This window comes from Ochotona curzoniae, unplaced genomic scaffold (genome assembly GCF_017591425.1).
Source record: "Ochotona curzoniae isolate NIBS_2020 unplaced genomic scaffold, NIBS_Ocur_1.0 contig_4792, whole genome shotgun sequence".
NCBI classification, from domain to species: Eukaryota; Metazoa; Chordata; class Mammalia; order Lagomorpha; family Ochotonidae; genus Ochotona; species Ochotona curzoniae.
Window position 1 is genome coordinate 13,129,717 of NW_024466389.1, and position 27,855 is coordinate 13,157,571.

General features: G+C 52.8%; 1 protein-coding gene across 1 annotated transcript in view; it reads right to left on the minus strand.

The window, feature by feature from the left end:
- ECE1 (endothelin converting enzyme 1) overlaps positions 1–27,855 on the minus strand; it is a 98,580-nt gene that overhangs the window by 45,760 nt on the left and 24,965 nt on the right. The gene's annotated exons all lie outside the window — the stretch shown is intronic.

The window sequence follows — 27,855 nt, forward strand, 5'->3', positions numbered from 1 at the left end:
ACTGCCTCAAGCAAGTGCCCTCTTGGACTGTAGGATGAGGGGTGCTCAGAGAGGGACTCAGCCCCAGCACCCTCCCTCCCACCCAAGAACCCCAGAAAGTTCTTACCCCGCCAGTCCCAAAGGACTCTCTGCTCCTGAGAAGATATGGGGGTCTCAGTTTGCCAAATGCATTTCTGTGTATTTCCAATTGGACTCTGATTCTCCCAGTCCCATGTGTGTGCCCACATGTGTGAATACACAGGCTCAGAAAGGTGAGATGACCGGTCAAGGTCATCGACTGCTGGTTTCCACTCCTGCCATCTCACTGCCCACTTGGTAGCAGCTAGAGCCAGCCTTTAGCAAGGAGGGCAGGACCTTGCCACTCATGCTGTCACCCTCTAGAGCACCAAGCCCTGCACTGTGACCCCTACCCAGCCGTCAGCTTGGGCTACCCCTCAGCTCTAGCACAGAGGCCCCAACTCCTTAAGTTTCCTGCAAGATCTTTGTAGCTGCAGTACTGTCTGGAACATTCTTTCCTCACCTCTCCTCCTCCCACGTGGCCAGCTCCTGCCTCAGGTTTTGTAAGTCACCTTTTTGAGTGTCCCAACCACCCCATGCTGCCCCCAATTCCCTATGATGGCACCTTTTTTTTCTTACAGTATTTACCGCAGTCAAAAGTGTTTGTTGCTTTTCTTTGACTACCTCCTAAGAGTCGTCAGCTTTATCAGGGTTAGGTCCTTGTCTGGCCTACCTATCACAAACTACCCACTTGCCTGGCGGGTACAGCGTGGGAATGAGTGTTGAGACAAGTGGAGGGGAAGTGCCTTGAAACTGCATCAACTTCCTGATATCTAAGGATACAGGAAACGGATCTGTCAGGGTACAGGCCCTGGGGGAAGTGGAGTGCCTGGAAAGAATTAGAATGTTTGAAACTTTTTCCTCAAGGGTGGAGGAAGTTCCCGCCCTGGAGACTGAACGGACTGCTGGGTGGCTGCATTGCTGTAGATGGAAGGATGACAGCTGGGCACTTTCTGCTAAGTGACAGGTGTCAGTCACCAGAGGAGATGACCCTTAGAAGAGCTCAGTTCCCCAGGTCCCTGGATGGGGCATGAGGCGCATTTTCCAATTCCTCTAAACCCCATCACCTTACTCTGCCTTTTATCCTTCTCTCAGAAGCAGCAAGTCCAATTCCTGGCCCCTTTACAGAAAACAATACTGTGACTGAGGGAAACCACCTGGCACGTGTGCTGACAGTGACTCCCACCCTCTCTAGACCCCAGCCAGGGTCCCCTGCTCTGTGTCCCTGCAGAGGCACATCCCCTTTGCAGCTCCACTCTGGGCGGCTAATGCAGGAAGCTCACAGACTTCCCAAATAGAAGCCAAGATGGAGCACCGATTACTTTTCAGTACACAAAAGACCCCTCCCTGAAACACCTGCAGCGAACCTGAACCTCAGCCTGGACCTGCCTTGGACGTGGAAAAGACTTGGACCGTGAGTGACTGTCCAGCGGCAGGGCAGCCCTGTCTCCATGCCTGCCCGGAGCCCTCTGAGCCCTCTGAGCCCTCTGATCCCTCTTTCCCTCTCTGGATGCAGTCCCACACCCACCTGCAGCCTGCTTCAGCAGATGTGATGACTTAGTTAATGAATTGGGCGTCCCTCACTTGATCCCCAGAGCCTGGTGTGAGCGGATGAAGGATGGGGGTTTAATCTGATTAGGGTGTCTGAAGGATGAGGCTTGGGAAGCGCTTAGATTGGATTAGGTTGTTGGGGTGGCGCCTGCGATGGAATCACAGACCGCATGCCTGTGCTCCCCACCTCTGCTTCCAGGGACGCCCAACGCGATCCCACTCTCTGCCCTTATCTGACACCAGACTAATAATGGGGACTGTCAGTTCCAAACCTGTGAGCTGAAATAAACCTCCTTCTTCCCAAATAGCTCCTGTCAGAGAGAAGTTGCCTGGCTGGCACAGCAAGCATCGCCTCCACTTTTCAGGGACAAGGGGAGCAGGAAGGAGCTGCACTGATGGAACACCTGCTATGTGCCACGTGATAGGATGTCTGCTAACCCTACAATCCCTCACTCCTGGCAAGGTGAGAATCCTCCCCTTCACCTTACAAATGAGACACCTAGGAGCCACCAAGGAGGGGCAGGACTTGCCCCCTGGTTGGGGAGCGAGCCAACCATCAGACAACTGTTCCACCCACACAGACTGCAGCATGGGGCCCCAAGCCACCCTGCAAGGAAGTCTCAAACCTGGGGCCTGAACTCCTGGGCTCACATTCCTTGTGCAAGGTGGGGTTGCTGCTGCAGGTGGGGTCCTCCTGTGGCCCAGATGCCCCAGCAGGCTGAGGTGCTGGGTGTGCAGGGGGTATGCATTCTCCATCCTCTCCTCCTTTGTGGATGTGGGAGCCACATCCCTGAGCATAGGGAAGCACAGTCACTGCTCTGGGGGTATCTCGGACTCAGCTGGCTGTGCACAGCCACGGAGGAAGAACTTGGCTGTGACCGAGAACGGCGAGGGGACTCAACTCACAGAGCTCTGTGGACTTCCTGTCTTCGCCCCCAGAGCCACAGCTGCATAGAGAAAATGAAAGCCAGATGAGGGTGGGATGTTTCCCAGCTCTGGAAATCCCATCCTGTGCACATCAAAGGGTGAGCAGCCTCACACACGCTCATGTCCTCCTGAGGACAAAGCCTCGCAGCCTGGTCACCTGCCAATTGCATCAACCAGATGGCTCCTGGGTTGACCAAGGCAGGGGAGCTTCAGGATACCTTGGGGGCAGGTCAGGGGTGGGAAAGGGCAGCCCTGAAGTGAAATTCTGAGACCTAAGACCCAGTGGCCATCCCTGCCAAGCTGTCTCCTTATCTGATTTCCAAGTCTTCTTCATTAATGATGCTGCTGTTGTGGTCAGGGACCATCGCTATGGTCTGAGGTGACTGGTCAGATCTGCTAAGCTCCTACATGTCATCCATGTGCTCCTGCCATTTGACAGCTACAACCCTATATACGAATGAGGGACTGTGGCAGGTGACAGCTCTGGATTCAAACCTTTAGATCTCCACTGGGCTACTTCCCAGCTGTGTGAGTGTGTCGCTGTACAGCTCAGCTGTCTCATCCATACATGGGGTTGGTAACCACACCACCTCCCTCTCAGACTGCCAGGAAATATCACTGAGTCCCTGTGACAGCTTAGACCAGCCGTGGGCACAAAGCTCTGAGGTGTTCATCAGTGTTAGCCATCTCAGTGGTCCCTGGGCCCTCCTGCAGGAGTGGTTCCAAGGCCCCCTGTAGACACCAAGAGCCTTGGATGCTCAAGTCCTATCTGTAAAGTGGTGTGGTGTCTGCATGTCGTCAGCGCCCATCCTCCACATCAGCTACACGTGACTCAGAGCTCCTAACCAGACGTCAGTACTGTGTGAGCACTTGACATGCACGTGGACCAGACAGACATGACTTGTCCTATTTTCAATCTGTGTTGGTGAATTGGCAAGTGCAGAGCCTGTGGACACAGGGTTTATGGAACACAGGGTTCTGCAGCCTTCGGCCAGTGCCCATCACAGGCATATTGAAAGCCGGACACCACAAATGGTCCAAACTGACCCCTCCAGGTATATCCTGCACATGGTCCTTCAGGTGTGTGACTGTCACCCAGACCTTGTCCCACCCCTGCAGGTGCTCTTCCACAACAGCACTGTATCTTGTCCTTGACATTGGCCAGACCTTGTGCTTCTGGGTGGCAGCCTCGAAGAGGGACCAGTCTCGAAAGGTCTGTGACTGATATAGTTCATCTACTCGGCCAGTGCCCCAACTACTACTCCTTGCCACCTGGAGCCTGCCTCTTCTTCCACGAAACCCTCTCTTCTGCCTATGTTGTGGCATATCCCAGTACACTAGCTGTGTTACAGTCAGGTCTTTATCCCTGGGCAGGTGGGCAGCAGTCATTTTATTACCCCTCTGTCCACACAGTGCCCAACACTGGACCTCCAACATCAGGCAGTGACAATGGGATTCGACCTGTGGTCCCCATCCCGAAAGCACATTACTCAAGGCTAATCAATAGAAACAGACATGTCCAGGGAAGGCCCTTCCTGTGGTTCCTAACTAGGGCTCCTCAAAATTCCAAGGAAATCACCAGAAGGTAAGAACATCAGAGAAATGCTGGTAACCAAGAGGCGTCTAGGCTGATACAGTGTCCCAAGGAAAAAGCACAGTAGGTGATCAGTAAGGAAATCTGAAACCAAGGCAAGAGACCCTAAGCCCCTGTCATCACTGACAAAAAGCAAATGCTGGGCCTGTCACACAGCAGGTCACGCACTGCCTGCAGCACCGCTGTCCCATATGAGCATCAGTGTAAGTTCTGCCTGCTCTACTTCCGAGCCAGCTCATGCGAATGCACCTGGGAAAGCAACAGTAGATGGCCCATGTACTTTAGCCCCTCCCATTCATGTGGGAGACCTGGACGGAATGCCAGGCTCTTGTCTGACCTGGCCCAGCACCAGCCATTGCAGCCATTGGGGGAGTGAATCAGCAGGGGGAAGGTCTCTCTCTCACTCCCCCTTCTCTGTAACTCGGTCTTTAAAATGCACTGCAGGGCTCAACACAGAAGAGGAGATCTGGATGGAGTCTCTAAGGAAAGGGCCAGTAATACGAATTGCCCTGATTTGACCTTTACTGTATACCCTGTACCCGTAAATATGTACAAATCCAACGTGCTAATCTCCTGCCACTCAAGCTGTGCTAAAACAAACATGCTCATTTAAAAAAAAAATTGATTATTCTCACACAAAGTGCAATTATTGACCCTTATACTGCTTGGTTCCCAAGGTACTCTGCTTTTTTTGTCTCTTAGGATAACCCTGTAGAGTAGACCCTGACATGCCCATTTCATAGACACAGAGACTGAGGCAGCAGACTTGGGATTTGAACACAGATCTTCCTGGCGTTCTCAGGGCTGCTCTCCCTTCGCGTGTGCCCCCTGTCTACCAGAGGGATCTGGCTCTATAGGCCAACCTCCCCTCAGATGTGGGAACCAGGGGGGGATATAAATAGTGGGAAAGGGTGAAAGCGGGAGAAGGGGCCCTGGCTTTGTGCCACCAAGCAGTTGGATGGTGGGTGGTGGGAGTGGGCAGGAGTCGTAGAGGAGCAGGGTAGGGTAAAAGGAAGCCTTGGGGACTAGAAGGCCAAGGGCACAGAGCACCAGGGTGGGGATGAGAATATCAAGGCTGCTAACTGCCTCCCGAAAAGGCAGCAGCCCAGCCAGCTAGTGAGTCAATCACTCTGGGCTGGACTTGAGTCCCAGGGCTGGGCTTGGGCTCCAGTGCTGGCAGCAGGAGACGGATCTGGTCCACACATGCAGGGAGCTGGGAACACACACCCACTTGTCCTGGCCCTGACTCACTTGCCTGGGGCCCCAGAGGGAGAGTCTTATCCCGTGTCGGCACCATGCTGCTTCAGTGCCCATGGAGCAGCAGCCGATCCCAAAGCCCCCAGCAGCCCAGGAGTTGCTCACTCTTCCCAGCCCACCACCCGTCACCACCCACCTGAGAGCCTCCGTCAGGTGTCTGCTCGCCAGGACGCCTGCCATGGCCAACTGCTTGGGCCCTCGACCTCCAGTGCAGCTCCTTCTGGTCCCTTGCCTCCTAGCTGGCCCCAGGCGGACTAAGCAGCCTCAGCTTTGCTTCCAACCTCCTCCATCCTTGCCTCCCCACGACCTGACTCATGGCTCCTCACCCTGCCTCATCCTACATACACTGAACCGCAGCAAAACATAACTGGTTAATTCCCCTAAACACCCTGTGTGCTTGCTTGCTTTATTTTTTAAGATTTGTTTATTTTTTTATCTTTCTTTTTTAAACATTTATTTATTTTTATTGGAAAGGCAGATATACAGAGAGGAGGAGAGACAGAGGGGAAGATCTTCCGTCTAATGATTCACTCCCCAAGTGACTGCAACAGCTGGAGCTGCACCGATCCAAAGCCAGGAGCCAGGAATCTCCTCCAGGTCTCCCACACGGGTGCAGGGTCCCAAGGCTTTGGGCCATCCTTGACTGCTTTCCCAGGCCACAAGCAGGGAGCTGGATGGGAAGCGGGGCTGCCGGGATTAGAACCAGTGCCAATATGGGATCCTGGCACATTCAAGGCAAGGACTTTAGCCACTAGACCACCATGCCAGGCCCAATATTTGTTTATTTTTTTTATTGGAAAGGTAAAGATACAGAGAAAAGGAGAAGCAGAAAAGTCTTGCATCTGCTGATTCACTACCCAAATGGCTGCAATGGCCAAAACTGAGCCCATCAAAAGCTAGGAGCCACGATCTTTTTCTGGGTCTCCCAAGTAGATGCAGGAGCCCAAAGACTTGAGCCATCCTCCACTGCTTTCCCATTGCATAAGATGGGAATTGGAGCATCCAGGATTCAAACTGGAATTTGAACTATACGAAATGCCAGTCCTACAGGCACAGGTTTAGCCTGCTGCTGGCCCCTAATCCTGTACTTTCTGCTTCTGGCCTTCACAATGCCCTCTGCCTTTTTCCTCTGGCCACCATTTCCTCCAGGCAGCCTTCTGGGGACTTCACTGTGGCCTGGAGTCTGTGTGCCCCAGAAGTATGGCTCTAGCATCTCATCCTTTAAGAGTGACTGGAGGCCAAATGCAACCATGTGACCTTGGGCTGAGTCACTGACCCTTCTGTTCCTTGGTCTCATCCATCTAAGAGGGATGACGTGGCACCAATTTCATAGGTTTTCTACAAATAGAACTAAGTAACACACAGAAAGCTTTCTGCCCAGGGCCGAGCAGAGAAGTGTCAGGCAGGGAGGTCAGTGTTTGTGGTTGGGGGTGCTAAAATGGCCAGTACTGAGAATGGCCAGAGAAAACAGGGACAAAGCATTGGGAGAAGACTGGCGGTTGTCTTCCTGCTTTGCACGGCGCAAAATAACTGGGAGGGTTAGTAACTCGTGTAGTCACACATGTGGTCAACAGCAAAGCCTGGATTTGAACTCAAGTGCTTCTTTCTGTCCCCAGAGCTTGTGGCCATTCCATGGTGACCACAGTCTCCTTCCCCCCACCTGAGCCACTTGCACCCTTGCAGGCCAAGTTCCCTCCCTGCCCAGTCAGGGCTGACCAGTTCAGGGCTGACCAAAGCTGCCACTGGCCCTCACTCTGGAGGCGGAAGGAGCAGAGGGGTTGCTGCATGGGTCTCCACACCCTGGAGCTCCAGCAGCCCTCAAGTGCCTAGTGAGCCCAGCAGGATGCCTGGCTGGGTGCCAGTGCCCAAACAATTTGTTGATCTCATGGCAGGAACCGAGGAGAGCGTTAACCTATGGTCATTTAGGGATGCTGATGATGAGGCTGATGAGCTGCTGGTGATTAGACTGCAGCAGGAAGTGGCTTGTAGAAACAGGTATAATTTGTATTTGTATTACCAGGTGGATGGGCTGGCATTGCTGTGTAGCACGTGAAGCTGCCACCTGTGAAGCCAGCATCCCTCCCATATGGACACTGGTTCCTGTCCTGGCTGCTACACTTTGAATCCAGTTTGCTGCTAATGCACCTGGGAAAGCAGCAGAGATGGCCCTCTGCAGCCACCTGGGAGTCCCAGAAGACACTCCTAGCTTGGTCTTGCTCAGCCCTGGCCTCTGTGATCATGTGGGGAGTAAACCAGTGGATGGAAGACCTCCCGTCTCTCTGTGTCTCTCTCTAACCCTTTCAAAATAAATAAATCTTAAATAAATAAACTGCAACATGGCAATCTCAAGACAACAGATAAAAGTGGAACTGCCACTTACTCTGTGATCTTAGCTCTTGACCTTGAACGTGGCTCTCCTTCAGGGGTTCTAGGAATGGAATTTGACCAACAAACACTCAGCTGCATCTCTCTAGACCCAGTGCTCCAGGCTCTGAGATGGCAGGTGCAGACATGCAGGCGGCTATGGTGGCAGTGCAGGCGAGGCACAGCCACAGCCCTGCTTGCTGGGCCTCACCACCTGGGCACCTCTGCAGCCCCACATCGCAGCCCAGGCTGCTGACCTCTTATCATCATCTCTCCTTAAAAACAAAAACAAAAACTTTAGGGTCCAGCACAGTAGCCTAGTGGCTTTAAAGTCCTCGCTTTTCACATGGCCGGATTCCATATGGGCAGTGGTTCTAATCCCAGCAGCCTTGCTTCCCATCCAGTTCACTGTAGCCTGGGAAACAGCTGAGGATGGCCCAAAGCCATCCTGCACCTGCGTGGGAGACCCGAAAGAGGCTCTGGGCTCCTGGCTCTGGATTGATGCAGCTCCGACTGTTGCGGAGGCTTGAGGAGTGAATCAATGGAATCAGTGGACAGAAGATCTTCCTCTCTGTCTCTCCTCCTCTCTGTATATCTGCCTTTGCAATAAAAATAAAATAAATCTTAAAAAATATTTAAAAAAATAAATTTAAAATTATTTTTAAAATAAAAGCTTTATTTATTTTTATTTGAAAGGCAGATTTACAGAGAGAAGGAGAGACAGAGAAAAAAATCTTTCATTGGATGCTTCACTCCCCAAGAGGCCACAACAGCCAAAGATGAGCTGATGCAAAGCCAGGAGTCAGAAAATTCTTCCAGGTCTCCCACTCAGCTGCAGGGTCCCAAGGCTTTGGGCCATTCTCTACTGCTTCCCCAGGCCACAGGCAAGGAGCTGGATGGGAAGTGGAGCAGCCAGGACACGAACTGGTATCCATTTGGGATCCAGGCACATGCAAGGCGATTATCTCTCCTTGAAAGCAAGCTCAGGCTCTGGGCTGGGACATGTGGGTCTGAGTCTCTGCTGCCCTATTAGCTAGGTGCCTGGGGCGAGCTCTGGGCCTGGGTCCTCCTGGTGAAGCAGCAACCCAAAGGTTTAGCAGGGTGCTTAATGCACACAGGGCTCAATAAGGAGGACTGGTTAACCCGCTCCATAGGGCCTCCTCCTCCTCCTTACCCAGTGAGGGCCATGTGGGTGGTGAACCATGAGTGCATGCCCATCCTCTGTTCCTAAAGGGTCAATTCAACTCCACAACCATTTCCTGCAGGTCCTGTACCACATTTCCACTGGGCAGCTGCTGTAAGCAAGCCAGGACCTCACTACAACCCTGCATGGGAGGCAGCACTGCCCACCTCCGACACAGGACGAAACTGAAGCTCAAAGAGGTGCTATGGCCACCAAGACCAGGCTGCCCCTCCACAACAGGATCCGGAGCCATGTCTGCAGGGCTCCCTGGTGTGGGGGATACTGAAAGGTGGGTGTGTCAAGGTCCTGGAACTGGCCCTGGTTGCTTAGTCTGGCAGATGGTGGCATCCTTAGAGCAGGGAGATGCAGCTGGCATTAGGACTCAGAAAACTACCCTGGCTTCAGGAAGCCAGCAGCCAGAGAAGCTGAACTCCAGGGCCATTCCATGTTTCCGCTTCCAGGAAGTCACCTTTGATCAGTCCTGCCATTTCATTCCTCCTCTGGCTCCTGCCCCACACCTGAGCCTTCTGATGTGCGCCAGGCCAGTGCAAATTCCTCTACAGACATTACTCTTTTAATCTGTCCAAAACAACCTGGCTGTGTGCCCTGAGCAACCCCTGCCTTTCTGTACTTATCTTTCTCCCTTGTGAAATGTGTGATGGGAAAAGCACCCATCTCAAAAATGGAATTGGGAAAAATCAACCATTATGGCCAAAACAAACTGAGCTCTTAGGGCATGCCAGCCTAGCTCAGCAGCTGGCAGACAATGGGCTGAAGTGCTTCTCGTCCCTTGTTCAAGGAGGCAGTGCCCAGAGTGGCAAGCACAGCAGCACCTTCCCCCCATACATCCCAGCCTGTGACAACAGGCACCCCAGGCAGCCTCCCCTCCCACCCTCTCTCAGGGGAGTCCACCTAGTGGTTGGAAACCAGGGCAGTCAGGGTTCAAATCCCTGTTCCGCCAGGTTCCCATTCTGTAACCCTGGGCAAGCCACATAATCCCTATCTGGAGTTCAGCTTACTCGGCTATAAAACGGATTTATTAATAAATCATTAGGGGGATTAGTGGGCTGAATAGCAGAAAACACTTAGAACAGGGTCTGAAGCAACACCAGCAGCAGCTGTCGTCACCACGGCCAGCCTGATGGGCCCCGGGCAGAGCCCCCCGGCTGACCAAACAGATGTGAATGACTTGCTGAAAGAGCTGTGATTCTTGAACTACCTCATCTGGGAGATTTTACACGCAAGCCAACATCTGTAAAAGTCCCAGTAGTGCTGGGCCCCTAGGCAGCAGCTGGGGAGTGAGTGCGCCCTGGGGATGGGCAGTAAGTTTCCTGGCCACTATGGCCTCTCCAGCTCTGGGCTCTTCCTCCAAGAGGCAGCCACTCCTCGTCATGCCAGTGCCGTTTCTGGTAACATGGAGGAGGGAGACAGAATTCTTGCACTCTGTCTCAGTCAGATGTGAGGAACTGATTGATGCAAAGCTTCCAGGCAAGTCAAGCTCATCTATTTGACACACATCAGAACAGCAGCTGACTCTGAGCACCGGGTTTACTGGAAAGGGCATAAGGGAATGTTCTAGGAGGTGAGAATGTTCTGGAGCTGTCTTCCATCTTGATGCCACTGTGGTTGCCATTAGCTTCTGAATTGTACATTCTGCTCCATGTAGAATAGGGTTAGAAAAGTAGAAAAACAAGCAAGCACCGTGGCGTAGCACACTATGTGTTGGCTTGTGGCATCGACATTCTAAATGGGCGCCTGTTCATGTCCGGGCTGCTCCACTTCAAGTGCAGCTCCCTGCTCATGGCCTGGGAAACCAGTAGAGGATAGCTCAAGTTTTCTGCACCCACATAGGGAAGAGGCTCCTGGCTTCTGGCTTCAGATCGGCTCAGCTCTAACCATTGCAGCCATTTGTGGAGTGAACCAGCAGAAGGAAGATCTCTCTGTCTCTTCTCTGTATAACTCTGCCTTTCCAATAAAAACAATAAATAAATCTTTTCTTCTAAAGGTAGAAAACTAAAGATGGAAGAGAGGGACTCTACTTTCAAGGAAAGCAGAAACTGACCGCCCTGGCTGTGGAGATGCCTGCCAGTCCATCACACTGGTAACTGTGAAAGACAACAAAACATAGGATACGTCTGAAGGGAGGCTTTGTGCTCCTGCACTGAGTGTGTGGTTCAAGCCCCAGCTCCTCCACTTCTGATCCAATGAGCCTGGAAGGCAGCAGGTGATGGCTCCAATGGTTGGGTCCCTGAAAACCTTCGGGGAGACCTAGTTGAGTTCCCAGCTCCTGAATCTGGCCTGGCCCAGCCCTGACTAATGTTGTCATTTGAAAAGTAAACCAACATATGTTAGATTTCACTGTTTGGCTCTCTCACCCCTACCCCCGCCCCCCCCCACCATGACTTAACTAAACAAAAACTTTTACAAACTTAAGAATCCAATGCCTTGCTTGTGCTAGTCACACTTCACAGGCTCGGGGCCCCAGAAAAATATCAGCACAGAAAGTTCTGGCTGGCACTGGTACATCTGCCATCTACACAGCTATGCTAACTGCTGCTGGGGCCCAGGACAGAGCAGCCAGCACAACACTGCCAGAGAGCAATTAATAATGAGCAATTGAATGAATGAACAAACGAGGGTAGAAGGAACAAACCCTGTGACCCAATTCTGAACCCCCCAACTCTTGGCTCTTGCCAGCTGCAGAGCCACCTGCAAATGTGGCCTCTGTGAGCTGCCTCCTGAGCTACCTCCCTGAGTCTCTGGACTGAGCACACGGCCAGCGTTCTCAGGTGTGCCCAGAGAACCAGGGGCCTGGAGGAGACTTGTAGGAAAACTAAGTGGTTACCTCAAAATTCTAGGACAGAAGGAAGGCACGGGAGAGGTGCGAGGGGCTGAGGAGCGCAGCACTGTGAACAGGGTGATGAAGACAAGGCAGGCTGGGCTGCCTTGGGGGTGTTGGAGGGGGGATCCACATACATGAAAGCCCCAGGCTGGCAGCTGGAGCTTAAGCTGGGAAACAGCATCACACAGCCATAAGTACTGCTCTGGTCACAGTGGCAGGGCAGTGAGCCACCTCCATCCTTAGGGAGAACTCCTGCCTAGCAGGGCACAGACCCCTCCCAGAACTGGTCAGACTGGGACATAGCCTTTCCCACTGGCTTCTGGGCACACAGGGGCCGGCAGAACCTGAGCAAGACTCCGGGCCAGCTTTGTCTTCCTACATCTACCCACCATCCAGCTAGCCACCTGCCGCATCTCAGAGCCAGACGTGTTAGCACTTGCTTGTTTGTGCAGTTATTTGTTCATTCAAAATTCTTGTTTTGTTTAGCCTTTACTTCTTTATTAATTAGAGAGGCAGAGATAAAGAGAGAGCCCCTATCCAGTGGCTCACTCTCCAGCGGCCCACAACAGCCCTGGGCTGGGGCTGCTCCCCCACATTGGGGGCAGGGATCCAACTGGCTAGGCCATCACTGCTGCCTCTGTCCACAATAGCAGGAAGCCGGAGGGGCATGAGCACAGCCAGGCCCAACCCAGGCATGCCATATGTGCTGAGGGCCCCTTAACCAGCATCTTAATCACTAGGCCAAACATCTGCCTCATTCAACAAATATTTATTACACACTGACTGTCTGTGCCAGGAATACATCATGGATCAAGTCCTCGCTCTCAGGCCTTGAATTGTCTGAACAGGAGAGAGACAGTGCACAGTGCTGCAATACCAGGGCAATCACAGTATCACCCAACACACAGCAAGTGGTGACTGTGTGGCAAATACTAGATGCTAAGTGCTTTTTCATGCATCTATCATTTGATTCTTTTATTCTTTTTTTTTAAGATTTATTTGTTTTTATTGGAAAGTCAGATTTACAGAGAGAAGGAGAAACTGATAAGATTTCTTCCATCCATCTGTTGGTTCACTCCCCAAGTGGCTACATCGGTCAGAACTGAGCCAATCTGAAGCCAGGAGCCTTCCTCTGGGTCTCCCACGCAGGTGCAGGATCTCAAGGCTTTGGGCTGTCCTCGGCTGCTTTCCCAGGCCACAAGCAGGGAGCTGGAAGGGAACTGGGTCACAAACTAGTGCCCATAGGGGAGCCCAGCACATGCAAGGCGAGGACTTTTGCCACTAGGCTACTGTGCTATGCCCCATTTAATTATTTTTTTTTTAACATTTATTTATTTTTATTGGAAAGGCAGATATACAGACAGGAGGTGAGACAGAGAGGAAGATTTTCCGTCCAATGGTTCACTTCCCAAGTGACCGCAACAGTGGGAGCTGAGCTGAAGCCAGGAGCCAGGAGCTCCTCCAGTTCTCCCACATGGATGCAGGGCCCCAAGGCCCTGGGCCATCCTCAACTGCTTTTCCAGGCCACAAGCAGGGAGCTGGATGGGAAGCAGGACCACCAAGATTAGAACCGGCGAGCATATTGGATCCCAGCATGTGCAAGGCAAGGACCTTAACCGCTACGCTATTGCACCAGGCCCGCCCCATTTAATTCTTAAAAACACAATACATGTAATGGCACTGATCATAGATTTTTAAAATTTTATTTGCTTCGTTTCCCTTTTTTGAGACAGAGAGAGAGAATTTCCTATCTACCAGTTCACTCCTCATATGCCCTCAATAGCTGGGGCTCAGCCAGGCTAAGGTCAGGAGCCAGCATCTCCATCCAGTTCTCCCAAATGGGTGGTGAGGATTCAAGCACTTGAGTCAAGCACTCCCAGCTGGAACGGGAAGTGGAGCTAGGATTTGATCCCAGGCACTCCAATTTGGGATACAGCTGCCTGTCCCAAAGGGGTATTTTGACCTCTGTGCCAAACACGTGTCACTTCACCTTATTTTAAATCTTCAGAAACTGAGGAAAAGAAAGGCTTTGGGCAAGCTCATGCCCTCAGTGGTGGAGTCTGGGGTCTGAACCCAGGCAACTTGACTGAGCCCCTGGTCCTGAGCAGCCTTAATGCAGTGATTAGAGGAGAAAGGAGAGGGCGGTCAGCAGCGGTGGGAGAGCATCTGGGGCTTCAGGAAGGCGCGGGGAGTGGGTTACACAGCACCCAAAACTGAAGAGCAGTGCTAATGCAGCAGGCAGAAAGGCAGGCCCCATGTGATCCACCCCAGCCCTAGACCATTCTATAGATGAACGGAGGCCCAGAGAAAGGACATCCCCCCAGGGAAATGAAACCAGGGACAAAGCCTGGACAAGACACCAGGTAGTGCCCTCCCAGCCTCTGGCTCTTCCTGAGCCTGTATGCCTGTGCCGAGAAGGCCTAGAGACTGGAGCTAGAGCTGAGCCACACCCGGCAGAGGATGACAAGGCCAGAGAGGGGTGCCCTGTCTCCTTCCATCCGCCATCTCCTTGCCTTCCCAGGAAGGAGTGTCTCCTGCTACACTCCCCTCCACCCAGGACTGGGTCAGGCTACTTGTCCAGCTGCATCCCTATCTTTCCCTTTTGCTTTCTGGGCAATGCTGAGCAGGCCAAGTCAGCATGACCACACCAAGGATGGGAAGAGAAGTTGTGCAGCCAGACACACTCAGCCCAGCTGCCCAGCAGCCATCAGCATCTTCCCTCCAACTGGTAGGGTGGTGGTAGTGTCCCCACTGAGTGTGACAAGTGTCAATGAGGCACACCAGCGCTGGCAGATCCTGAACACTGCTCTTCTGCTCACTGCTGAGAGGGTGTGGGCAGCATGTGAGCATCAAGGAGATACTTCCTTGCCCTCCAGGGGCCATTCTAGCCACCTGTTCCCCCCTACCACCCAGATCTGGGGTTGGGAGTCCTCCATACCTCTGAGGAACGCAACTGAAGGTCAGAAGCAGGAGCCTGCCTCGCCAGTTGAGAGTACACTGCTGGGAGTGCCCACGCAGGGCTGCTGCTGCTGCAGGCACTGGGTTCCAGACAGGAAATGGGAAGGGAGAGATAAGCTGGGGTGGAAGGAGCCAGCTCAGGGGATCCGCCCACTCAGGAGCCAGTCCCGCCTTGAGCATCCTGGGGGCAGAGATTGGGAACAGGGCAGGAGAATCTTCTGGGTTTCTTCACACTTGGGAGGAAGGAAGGCTGGAAGGTCCAGAACTATGTGATTTCTAGAAAGCACAGACCCGCCTGTCCCCTCAGCTGCTGGGGAAATGCCTGCTGTTACCCTGGACCACCCCCCCCCCCGCCCCCAGTGTCCAGGCCCAGACCCTCGCTGAGACTCACCCCTCCACCTGGAAAAACCTCACCAACTTTTACAGGCTGTCTAAATGGCATTTCCTTTGCCTCCAACCACTCAGCAACTCCTTCAGAGGGTTTCCATTTCATAAGCATTTGCTGAGGCCCTCAGGCCTGGCTGGCTTCTGGCTGCTAGAGATTGCCACAGGTGGATGGCTAAAGTCACCATCCTGGCCACCGAGGCCACTTGGTCAGGATCACCCCTCCCCTCCCCAACACACACACACCACCTAATGGAAAGGTGCACTCTCAGTAAGGAAGTGCCCTCTGGAACTGGGAAGCAGGGGAGGTTGCTTTGTGGAAGGAAACCCTGGCATCTGTTTCAGAAACCTTTGGCTGGGAGGTGGCTCTGCAGACTCAGCCCCAGGAGAGGCCTCTGGGAAGTCACTTACCCTCACTCATGAAACAGACTAGCATTCCCCACCTACAGGAAGGCGGAAGGGCTCACAGGCAGGTGTGGAAGGGTGGGCTGGAGTGGAGGAGCTTCAGCACTCTATTCTCAAAAGCCACAGTTGAGGGCACCTCTCTCCCTCCTGCTGCCTGGCCTGGGACTTCCTCCGCCTGGCCGGGAGCAGACAGAAAACTCCCCGCACCAGGCTCCAGGCCAGAGCTTCTTAAGTTGCCGGTCTCCTGCAGAGGGCTTAGTGGGATGTGTCCATCATTGCTTCTGGAGATTATCACAGCGCACAGGCATACATCGGCAGGGTACCTGGCAGCAAGCTGGCCTGCGTCCTTGCTAGCCTGGGCCAGGCCAGGCTAGGACAGATCTCATGTTCTCCTGAGGAATCCACAGGCCCCTGTCTCTCTCCCTTCCCCATCACCTGGCCATGCTGGGGCTCCAGGGTTCTGGGGTTACCCCCTCACCCAGCACTAGGATGATGTAAATTTGGATACAGGTGCTTGTCAAACCCACTCTGTGGTCAAAAGCATAAACTCTAGGGGCCAAGCATGGTGGTGTAGCTGGTCAAACCCCCTCCTCCCCTATGAGCACCAGTTGGAGTCCCAGCTGCCACTTCAGATACAGCTCCCTGGTCATGCATTAAGGAAAGCAGTAGAATATGACTCAGTTATTTGGGGCCCTGCCACTCATGTAGGAGACCTAAATGAAGCTCTAGGATCTTGACTTTGCCCTGCCTAGCCCCAGCTGTTGCAGGCATTTGGGGCTTGAACCGAAGGATGGAAGATCCATCTGTCTCTCTCTCTCCCCACACCGTTTTTATAACTCAGCCTTTCAATTAATTAATTAGAAAAAAAAATTTTAAAAAGAACATAAACTCTGGAGCGAGGCTGCTGCGTTCAAACCCTGGCTCTGTCATTTACCACCATGTGACCTTGGGCCTCTGTTTTCTCACCCGTAAAGTGGTGAAGGAGCAGCAGGCACCCCCCGGGGGTGTACAGAAGACATAACTAGGCCATGACGAAGTGTCTGAGCCAGCACCCAGGTGTGCTGAGTAGCCGACTGAGGGACAGGGAGCATGAGTGATGGGGCCCAGGTTCTGGAGTCTTCCATGGCCTTTTGCGATCTGCTCAGACATCAACCCCTGCCTCTGCCCAAGCAGGGCAAGTTCATGTCTGCCCCACCAGGGCCCTCTGCTATACACACAGAGTACACCTGAACACACCTGCCATACTTGTTGCCACAAGACCTCCTTCAACCCGGAGTCCCAATGCCACCCTCAGAGTCCCAGGCCCCCCAGAGTTGGAAGGGACAGACACCAGCAGAACTTCACACCCAAGTAGCCATCTTGGCATGAGCTGCCTAAAAGGGAGGTAGGAAGGATCAGGCAGAATGAGATCGCAGAGTTTGGATGTCGCTGGAGGGTTTCTCATAGCTTCCTGTCACCATTCCCAACTCCCTTGATGTGCCTGCCACCTTCTCTCTCTACTTCACACCCAGTGTAGACCAGGTTCACTTCACCAGGATCTCTAATGCAGCTGAAAACCTTAGAAGAAAACTTCCCTCTCCCTGATTGAATTTTAAGTCCCAAAGAAGAGCTCTGATTGGCCAGACCTGGTTCCTATGCTCTCCCCTTGCCATCATGGAGGTGGAGCCAGATATTGTGATTGGCAGTCCTACTGTCTATCATAAGAAGTGGGGAAAGAACAGCTCCTCAAGGAAGGGGCTGCTGTGGCAGAAGTGGAAGGGTGGCCTGACAGAGGCAACCTGCATCTACGCAATCTCCCTGACACCCATCAGCCTATACACTGCCCTCCCTCTACACAGCCTTCCTCGGGCCCCACAGGCTGCTGGGCTGCCGGGAGCGTCACAGGTAGTGCCTAGGTATGGGTGGCTGCCCCTGCTGTTGTCCCTGTCTAAAAGAATAAAGGTTCTTAGCACTGCGGCTCCCCCACACTCAGCTCTGCCCCCTGCCTGCCCCACACCAAACTAGTTTTGATGAGTGAAGAAAATGAGGATTTGGGTCGGCACGGTGACATAATGGACAAAGTAATTTCCTACAGAGCTGGCATCCCACGTGGAAACCTCTTCCTGTCCCAGCTGTTCTACTTCCTATCCAGCTCCCTACTAATGTGCCTAGGAAAACAGCAGAGGATGGCCCAGGTGCTCAGGCCCCTCTACCCATGTGGGAGACCCAGATAAAAGTCCTAGCTCCTAGCTGTGGCCATTGTGGCCAGCTGGGGAGTGAAACGGTGGATGAAAGACTTCCCTTGTTTTCACTCTCTTCCCATCTCTAACTTTCAAAATAAACAATTTCTTTTGCATAATGACATTTAAACAATTAAGGTGGAAAGGAAGTGAATGAGATCATTGTTTCCTAATTTTCTTTCTCTTCCTACTTTCTGGGGGTGAGGGGAAATAAGGGTATAAGCCGCACCCAGCTTCCCAATTGCCTCAGTACCCTGGGAGGGAGCATGGCCCCCCAATGTCATCCTAGGGCCGCCGATGTGGGGCATGCTCTGAGGGTTCTGCTCAGGTGGTTTTGATAGTTATGAAATGCTGTCGATGTCGCTGATCCGAGGATGAAGAAATCCTTCCAAAGTTCACTGGTTCACATAGTCCACTTTAGAGTCTCCATTCGCCCAGATATTTGCTGTCAATGCTTGGCTGGGGTAGTTATCCAATTTGTTCTGCCCTCCTTCCTCTGCTATGGTACCAGATGTCCTCTGCTGGCACCAACAGACTGCCATATCCTCCATGTGCATTTGGATATGTCGCCTATTGCTCCTCCAGCTAAGCCACTGAGGAGGCCCAGTTCTGACGCATGCACTCCACGGTCAGACCACAGATCCTACAATTCTCCCCATGGTTGGAGTTTTGGGTCCAGCGATTGTTTGTGGGGGAGTCCCCAAAGAAACCCCGTCTGAAGTGATCCCACACCTGACTCTTGTGTGTGCTTGCCACTGTGGAGCCCAGCTCTGTTGGTCACCCACATCAGCCTACGCACACACTGGTAGGTGCAGTAGCTGAATCAGTTCTGTCTCCAGCTCCATCTCTTACATAAACCAATGGGTGCTGCAGCCCAGCCCAGCCCTGCCCACCACACACTCAATCCTCACATACACCAGTGGGAGCTGTAGCCTAGTCGAGGTGACCCCCCCAATAATCCCTACTAGGCCCGCCCTTGGCTCTGGTTCCTGTGCTTGCCAGTATGTACAGCAGACTGGTCCAGTCTGTTCCACATCCCATTAACTCTAATAAACATCAGTGGGCATTAAAATTACATAAATAAATCTTAAAAAAAAATAGAACAGGAAAGAAAATGAGGGATTGAAAAGGGGAGGGGACACAAGGATCAGGCGGTGGAGAACGCTGAGGCCAGGCCCTGCCCACCTGGCCTCCCTCTGCCCACAGCCACTAAAATCATCCTCAACAACCAGCTGCCAGCAGATTGCCACCTGACCCTTAAGACACGGTTCCCGCCCAATGCCCAGAGAGGAAAGCAGGAGCCAGGTACAACCCAGCCAGTTCCACAGGCATCCTCTGTGGTCCACGAGCAGTCAGGGTGACTACGGGGATGAAATGAGAAAACACTGTGTGTGGCACACAGTAGGACCTGGTGAACAAGAGCTGCCTTGTTCACAGCTGGGCTTCCTGGCCCTCTCACAGCAACCCCTGAGGTTTCCTGGCTGCCTGCCCCGTAGGGCCTGGGGGCCCTTTCCTTGCCCGACGTATAAGAGGAGCCACAGCTTTTGCCTACTTCACTGCCGCCCATGCCCCCTCACTACCAGCAGCACAGGCAGCAGCAGTCCCAGCCCACAGGCTGTTCTCGGCTGTCACAAGGCATGCCCCTGAGGTGGGACGTGTGCACAGGCAGTGTGGGGGACATAGGCCCCAGGCAGCAAACACATTCAAGCACCAGTTCTGTGTGTGTGTATTTGTGTGTGCACATACATATGCATGTTTTAATTTGAAAGGCAGAATGACAGAGAGATAGAGCAAGACCTCCCACCTGCTGGTTTGCTCCTCCAGTACCAAGCTGGGCAGAGCTGGAAAAGCAAACTCAATCCACGTCTTCCTGATGTAGACAGCAGGAATCCAACTACTTGAGCTATCACCACTGCTGGGAGCAGGAGCTGGAGCCAGGCTTCAAAAGGGAAGTGCAGATATGTTCACTGCCACACAAAACCCCAAACCCTGCTGACCTGCTGGACTCCAGCCCCCCTGTGCCTCAGTGTACTAATTAAATTAGTGAAATAGAAACGGAGGTGATAAGAGACCACTTGCAAAAACACAAGAATCACATGGTTCCAATAGGTGAGGTCATCGAAGCACAAGATTTGTGGTCTGACTGTGGAGTGCATGTGTCAGAACTGGGCCTCCTCAGTGGCTTAGCCGGAACAGTAGGCGACATATCCAAACGCACATGGATAAGCTGGCACTGCTTGGACTGACCCCCCTCATGCACCTGTCAGCTCCATACTGTAACTGTCTCTAGCTCACAAGAGGTCAACCTGCATCTCAGAAAGGACAAGGGATTTTCTGAGACCACACAGCTGGACAGGGCCAGAACAGGACCCCAGGTCTGCTTCACTTTAAACTGCCTTCTCTAAACCCTTGTATCCCCATCACCTCCTCCTGGGTGCTGGGCTCTGACTTCTGTCTCAGCAGCCAGTGATTCTCCCCACCTGCCACAACAGCAAGAGGCCTTATGCTAACTCCCCAGACAAAAACCTGGCCCTAGCCACACCCAGCGCTGCTGGGCTGGCACTGCCTCGGTGACCAGGAGTGTGCCCCACCAGCCCAGCCCAGGCTCAGCTTTCCATCTGGGCACTGTGATTCCTGTGCCCCCAGAAAAAAACATGCCCATGGAATGGAAGGAGCCCGGGGGTGGGGGGAAGGGGCATGGCGATGGGGGCACAGGGGCAGGGCAGGGTGAGTCCTGGGCTTGTTTCATGGGAACAAGCTATTCTCTTAATCTTGGGGGTAGGAAGAGCAAAAGTTTTGTAGCTGATAGATCTTGGCTTGAAAATCTATAATTTACTGCTGTGTGGCCCTGAGCAAGCTGCCTTAACCTCTCTGAGCATACACACCCATGCATAAAACAAGGACAAGTAAACCCACTTTACAGGAGTAGCAGCTAATCCATGAAAAGGCACATGGGAAATTTAAATCCTGCCCCCAATGAGAGGCAGCTGAAAGGACCTTGAAGGTCAACCCGGAAATGCTGTGGTCTAGGCAAAGGCCATAGTGGCACTGATGCCCCCACAGCCCTGTGCTAAGCACTCTGCATGGGTTTACAGTTTCATCATCCCGCAGCCCGAGATGAGATGTGGACGTGAAACACAGAGGGGGAGTAACCAGGCTGTGGTTGCCCAGGGTCCTCCTGACCCTCAGGCAGAATGTCGGGGGCGGGAGTGGGAGGTCTGGCAGGGAGGGAGCAAGTGTTCCTGCCAAGGACACTCAGACTGCGATATTCCCAAACCCCCTCCGGGAGCCCCAAAATCCTGGCTCTGGGGCTTGACTCTCTTTAGCTCAGCTTGGGAGCCAATTTGCAACTGCACAATTAACAATCATTTCCAAGGGAGGGATCTGCCCAAGCCCTGGGACAGGGACACAGCAAACCCAAGAACTCAAGAACCAACCCATGAACCCAACCACGAGCTGACCCCAGCTAGGACATTCAAGGTCAGGCGGCCCCTCTTCCCTTCTCATCTAACTCCTGTCTCCTCTGCAAGCGGACTTCCACGCCCACAGCTTTCACCTGATCCTGAGCCCAGCACCCCAGTCAGTACGTTGCCTGCGTCAGTCTCACAGGACTGTGTAATTGTAATTGTTATGAGCAGCTCACATTTCCTTATTTTATTATTTTTTAATATACTTTGTTCTGACAATTTTTAAAGATTTATTTATTTTTATTGGAAAGTCAGATATAAAAACAGACGGGGAGAGACAGAGAAGAAGGTCTTCCATTTGCTGATTAACTCCCCAAGTGGCTACGATGGCCAGAACTGAGCTGATCCAAAGCCAGGTGCCAGGAGCTCCTCCAGGTCTCCCACGCAGTGTCAGCGTCCCAAGGCTTTGGGCCATCCTCGATTGCTTTCCCAGACCACAAGCAGGGAGCTGGATGGGAAGCAGGGCCACTACAATTAGAACCAATGTCCATATGGCATCCTGGCACATGCAAGGTGAGGACCTTAGCCGCTAGGCTACTGCACTGGTCCCTTTATTATTATTATTTTTTTTAATAAATAACACTGTGTACTATACTCTATTCCCTCAAGATCAAATCAAGGCTCTGGCATTGTAGCATAGTGGGTAAAGTCTCTGCCTGCAATGTTGACATCTACATCCCATACAAGTGCAAGTTCGAGTGTCAGCTGTTCCACTTATGATCCAGCTCCTGAGGATGCTCTGGGAAAGCAGTGGCGGTTGGCCCAAGTGCTTGAGCCCCTGCACCCACACAGAAAGACTCCAAAGAAGCTCCTAGCTCCAAACTGGCCTAGCCCTTGGCATTATGGGGCTTTTAAATACAAATGTTTTAAAAATTTCATTTCCAGGGGAGAGGGAGTGGCAGGGAAGGGACTAGGGAGGGCCACGGCGAGGGGGTGGGACTCGGCTGCCTGTGGAACAGTTTAATTCCCAGCACTGCAAGGCTGCCACGCCAGGGTTTGTTTTTATTGAGTGCTCTGTTCTTCATTCGTCTCAAAATGTTTTGCTTTGGAGCTGGCCTTGGGCTAAAAGCCAGACCCAAGCTTTGCAACGAGTGCTGCTCGTTCCTGCCTGAAGTGGGGGGCCTGTCCAAGAGCCAGACAGGCCTGGCATGCACTACATTCTCACTGCTGTCCCCCAAAGAGAGCACATGGAGGGAAAGGGCCAGTCCACAGAGGTCCCCACACTGCCAAAGAAGAGGGAGAAGGTTTGTTGGTCACAAGGCCAGGCTGCCCTTTGGTGGGTGACACATCTGGAGCTGGGCAGTGGCCAGCACGGGGCCCTCAATCAGGATACAGAAAATCAGAGGGCTGGGCCAATGGGATCCTTTCACCCACTGTGCAGACCCTCTGCCCCCCAGCCTTCCAGGGGCCCCTCACAGCCAACAGCTCTGCCCTCCCGGCCATGAGTGGGGCAGGAAAGCTTGACCCTTTCCTGGCCCCTTCGAGGCCCTGTCCCCCCAATCTCAAGCAGAATCTTAGTGACCTTGGGACCAAATGTCCTCTGGATGACATGTGCAGATTGCAACATCAGCAGGAGTGGATCCAGGTGCCATCTCTTGGTCCCCATGACCTCACACTGGACAAAGTCACTTCTTTGGACACAAGGGGGAAGCTTGGGGTCCAGCAAAGCATGTATCTTGAAGGCAGCAGGCCACCCATTCCAGCTGCTCATGGGTCTCCATACCTCCTTCCAGCTTTGGCCAGTATGTGAATCACAAGGATGTACAAAGGCAGAACATGGATGACAGAGAGTTGGGGAGACAACAAGGTGAGCCTGGGGTGGGAAGTAGGGAGCAGGAGTTGATGAGAGCTCATGATTGCTCCAAGGCGTTTCTGGGGTGCAGCAGAGAGGGGGCACCTATGGAACTGGGTCTCAGGTCATGCTGACTCCAGGGAACTTCATTGCCAGCCTCTCCTAACCTTGCTCTACTCACCCCACCTCTGACTCTGACAAAGGTCAACCTGGCTAAGGGAGTTCTCCCTGGAAACCTGGGCTCTAGTTCCGCCCCAGGCCACAGATATGAGTCTTTGGGGCAGACGTTTTTGCCTGTCTGGCTCCAGCTTTTCTATCTGTAAAGTTGGTGGGATGACATTTAAGACCTCACCAATTCTGGGACCAGAAAGCCTGACTCAGCCCACTCCACAGGCCTGGACTGCACACCCTCCTCCTCCCTGATGGGGAGGCAGAAGACCTGTGCTAGGTTGGAGCAGCTCTCCCTGGAGGCCAGCCAGTCCCACACATGGTGACGTGCCAAGAAGTAGACCAGGGAGGGAACTGACAGCAAGAGCCCTAGCTGTTGGCCATGAGCACCAGATCAGCAGTGAAGTGCCTGCATCTCTCAGCAGAGATTCATTCCCAGCTCTGGCTCCTCTCCAGCCTCCTGGCAACACAGACCCTGGGAGGAGGCAGCGATGCCCAAGAAACAGGGTTGCAACCCCCCACATGGGAGACCTGGCTCAGCCCCAGTCACTGTACCCATGCAGGGAGTGAACCAGCAGATGGAAGCTCTGTTGGTATCTCTCTCACTCTCAAAGAAAGAACTACAGCTGTCAGGTAGACACACCTCGGGAGGGCAGAAGTAAAATCAAAGTCAGGACATAGTTTGCACAGGAAACCTGGGATTAGCACAGGCAGACGCAGAGCACTACAGGCCAACCTCTATCTCCACAAACTCTGCTACAGTCTGAACATGTCCCCAGGCTCACGTGCTAGAAACTGCATCCCTAAATTCATATGTTTTTATGTTTTTCAAATTATTTTTATCTATCTTAAAAGTAGAAAGGGGAGCAAGAGTGAGCACAAGTGAGCACTTCCATAAGTTGGCTCATTCCACACATGCCAGCCAACAGCTAAGCTGGGACAGGCTCAAATCATGAACCAGCAACTCCAAGTGACTTTCCATATGGTGGCAGGGACCCCACCGTTCGAGCCATGACCACTGCCTCTCACGGTACACAGCGGCAGGAAGCAGACTTTGGACTCGATCCCAGGCAACTCAGATAGGGAAGGGAATGGGATGTGGAGTCCAGGTGGCAGCCTAACCCACTGCATCACAAAGCCAGTTCCCAAATTCATGACAAGCTACTTGGATGAGGGTGAGACCTTTGGGAAGGAATTAACATTAGATGAAGCCATGAGTGCGGGGCTCCCATGAAGGCACAAGCTTTATAAGGACAGGGGCTGACATTGTAGCCACTTTGGATCCAGTTCCCTGCTTACGCATCTGGGAAGGCAGCAGAAGATGGCCCAAGTACTTGGGCTCCTGATACCCATGTAGGAGCCCTGGACGAAGCTCCTGGATTCTGGCAATTGTAGCCATTTGGACAGTGAACCAGCAGATGGAATACCAATTGCTCTTCCCTTCTCTGTCTGTCTCTCATTCTGCCTTTTAAATATCTATTAAAGATATTCTTTAAATCTAGATATTTTTAAATTTATCTTTTAAAAATTTTTTGGGGGAGTGCCCAGTATGATGGCTCAGTGGCTAAATCCTCGCCTTATAAGCACCAGGATCCCACATGGATGCCAGTTTGTATACTGGATGCCCCAGTTCCCATCCAGCTCCCTACTTCTGGCCTGGGAAAGCAATCAAGGACGGTTCAAAGACTTGGGACCCTGCATCCATGCATGGGAGATCCAGAAGAACCTTCTGGCTCCTGGCTTTGGATTGGCTCAGCTCCAGCCATTGCGGCCACCTGGAGAGTAAAGCAGTAGATGGAAGATCTTCCTTTCTGTCTCTCCTTCTCTCTGTAAATCTGCCTTTCCAGTAATTTTTATCTTATCAAAAATTTTAAAATATTTTTAAGATTTTTTTTAATTGGAAAGGCAGATTTACAGATAGAGAAGAGACAGATCTTCCACCTACTGGTTCACTTCTCAAGTAGCAACAACGGTCAGAGCTGAGCTGATTCGAAGCCAGGAGCCAGGAGCTTCCCCCACGTCTTCTGCGTGGGTGCAGGGTCCCAAGGTTTCGGGCCATGTTTTCCTGCTTTCCCAAGCCACAAACAAGGAGCTAGATGGGAAGTGGAACAGTTTGGATATGAACTGGTGCCTAAATGGGATACCAACTCTTGGCAGTGAAGGTTTAGCCTGTAAAGCAATCATGCCAGTCCCTTAAAGATCTATTTAAAAGAAAGAGGGCCTGGGGTGGTAGCCTAGTGGCTAGAGTCCTTACCTTGCACACACTGGGATCTCTTATGGGCACCAGTTCATGTCCTGGCAGTGCTGCTTCCCATCCAGCTCCCTGCTTGTGGCCTGAGAGGGCAATCAAAGACAGCCCAAAGCCTTGGGATCCTGTACCTGCGTGGGATACCTGGAGGAAGCTCCTGGCTCTTGGCTTCAGGCTGGCTCAGTTCTGGCCATCGTGGCCACTTGGGGAGTTAATCAGCAAATGGAAGATCTTCCTCTCTGTCTCTCCTCCTCTATGTGTATATCTAACTTTCCAATAAAAATGAATAAATCTTAAAGAAAGAAAGAGAGACCTTACACAGACATGGGTCCTGTCGGATGCTGTCACCAGATGTTGACAAACGCTAGCATCAGGCTAGGAAATTTGAACCTCCAGAACCATGGGCCAAAAACAGCTTTCCTCGTTCATGAACGCCCAGATTCCTGCATCTCTGGATAGTCTCGGAATACAGACGAGACACCTAAGGAGCCAAATCTGCGGCTTTCCATGGGGCTGTGCCTGCACAGCCATCAGGCTCCACCTCCACACCGACCAACCCAGACCGCAGATCTACTGTCCAGCTGTGAGGAGGAATGGCCTGGCAGGTACCAGGTGCTCTGTGAATGTTGGCTGTGACCTCTCCCACCTTCCCGAGCCATCCTGGCACCGAGCTAGGCACCGGAAGGCTCTGCTGTCGGTTCCCTGGCTTGTGTCAGCCCCCCACTGGGCCAACAAGCTGTCCGGATGTTTACACTGGCCGGTCGGGGCCCTGTCTGTGCAGCACAGGCTGAATAAACACGTGTGGTCCCACGGCTCCTGACACGAGCTTCCCACACTCTGTTCACCTCCCAGGCTATCTTCATCCCATACCAGAGATGCTTGCAAATCTTCCCCACAGGTGACATCAGAGGTCTGTTGTGCCCAGCTGGCACCTGGCCCCACTCATAGCAATCTCCTGAAAAGGCCAAGTGAGCAGGGCTGGGCTCCTGTAGCCAGCAGCTGTATGGACTGGAATGGATCTTAATCTCCAAGGGTTTGGTCTCCTTCCTTAGGACGTTGGGATGATGAAAGGGCCAAGCCCACAGAGGACATGAGACTGCCTGGGATGATGTGATGAAGGCACTAGGCACCCCACCTGGCTTATCAAGCACTGGAGAAACAAGCTTTTGCGTTGCTTTTATCATGTTTTGTGGGTAACAAGTCTGGCCAAGAAGTCAGTGAACGGATCCTAAGAGCAAATCCCAAAGGAAACAGCGCTGTGGCTCATGGCTAAGATGCCTACACCCCATATAAGAGTGCCTAGGTTTGATTCCAGACTCCAGCTTCCTGACAATGCCAATCCCGGAACATGGCAGTGATGGCTCCATCACTGGGTTTGTGCCACTCACCTGTGAGACCTGGATAGGGATTCTGGATATCAGCTTTGGGTCCCTACTTCAGTTCTGGACCTGGCCCAGTCACTGTGGGCACCTGGAAGGGGGTGTGAATCAGACAGAACTCTGTCTTGATCTCTGCCTCTCAAGAAAGAAAGAAAAAAATACACAGATAAATTTCTTGGCCAGATCACACCAGCAACTTTCCATTTTTCATCGCAACAGCTCCTCCTAACACTATGTTGTAGTCCCATAGGTGGGGAACTGAGGCTTGGAGAGGTGAGTCCCTCACATAGTGTTGTACAGTTCTCACTGAGGCAGCAGGTGCACATGGTGCACCCCGAGCCTGGGTGCTCAGCCTCCACACTCATCGCCCTCATGCAGGGCCTCCCCTTGGTGCCTTTATTTCCCTCCACCCCAGTTCTGGGGAGACTCCTCTAGGCCCCATCAATACTGGGTCTCAGCTGTGTGGCTCTCGTGACCCCTGTCACATGACATTTCACTTGCTTGGGATCTTCCTGCCTGGCTTGGGTGTGAGGTGACAGAGTCCACACTGTTGAGTCTCCTAGATCCTATACTATAGCTGTTACTACCCCATTTCCTAGAGGGGAATACTGAGGCCCTGGGAGGCCCCACAGGCAGCAAGCAGCAGGGGAGGGGAGGTGTCCTCAATCCTGGCGCTCACAAAGCTGCCCGGACTCCAGCAAGACATAAGACAGAAGCAACCCTGATACTAAGCAGAAAGCCAGAGGAGCCTTCAGGGCAGGCAGATAAGGGGCTGGGGCACACACCAGGCGCTAGGCCTGCCTGAAAGTCAGCCTGGGAACAGCAAAAGAGGAACCCCCCCACACACCAACATGGCTGGGGATGGGGGAGGTTCTGTGCGGGAGGGGCAGGTATGCCTGACTTGCAAGCCCTCAAGTTACCCCTTGCTGTGTTCATCCTGCTTCCATCCTCCTCCTCCTCCTCCGAGGCTCCCTGACTGCTGCCCCCTCCCAGCCCAGAACTGTGGCTCACACAGATAGCTGGGACAATCTCTAAGGGATCAGTGTTAGGGGCCCACTTC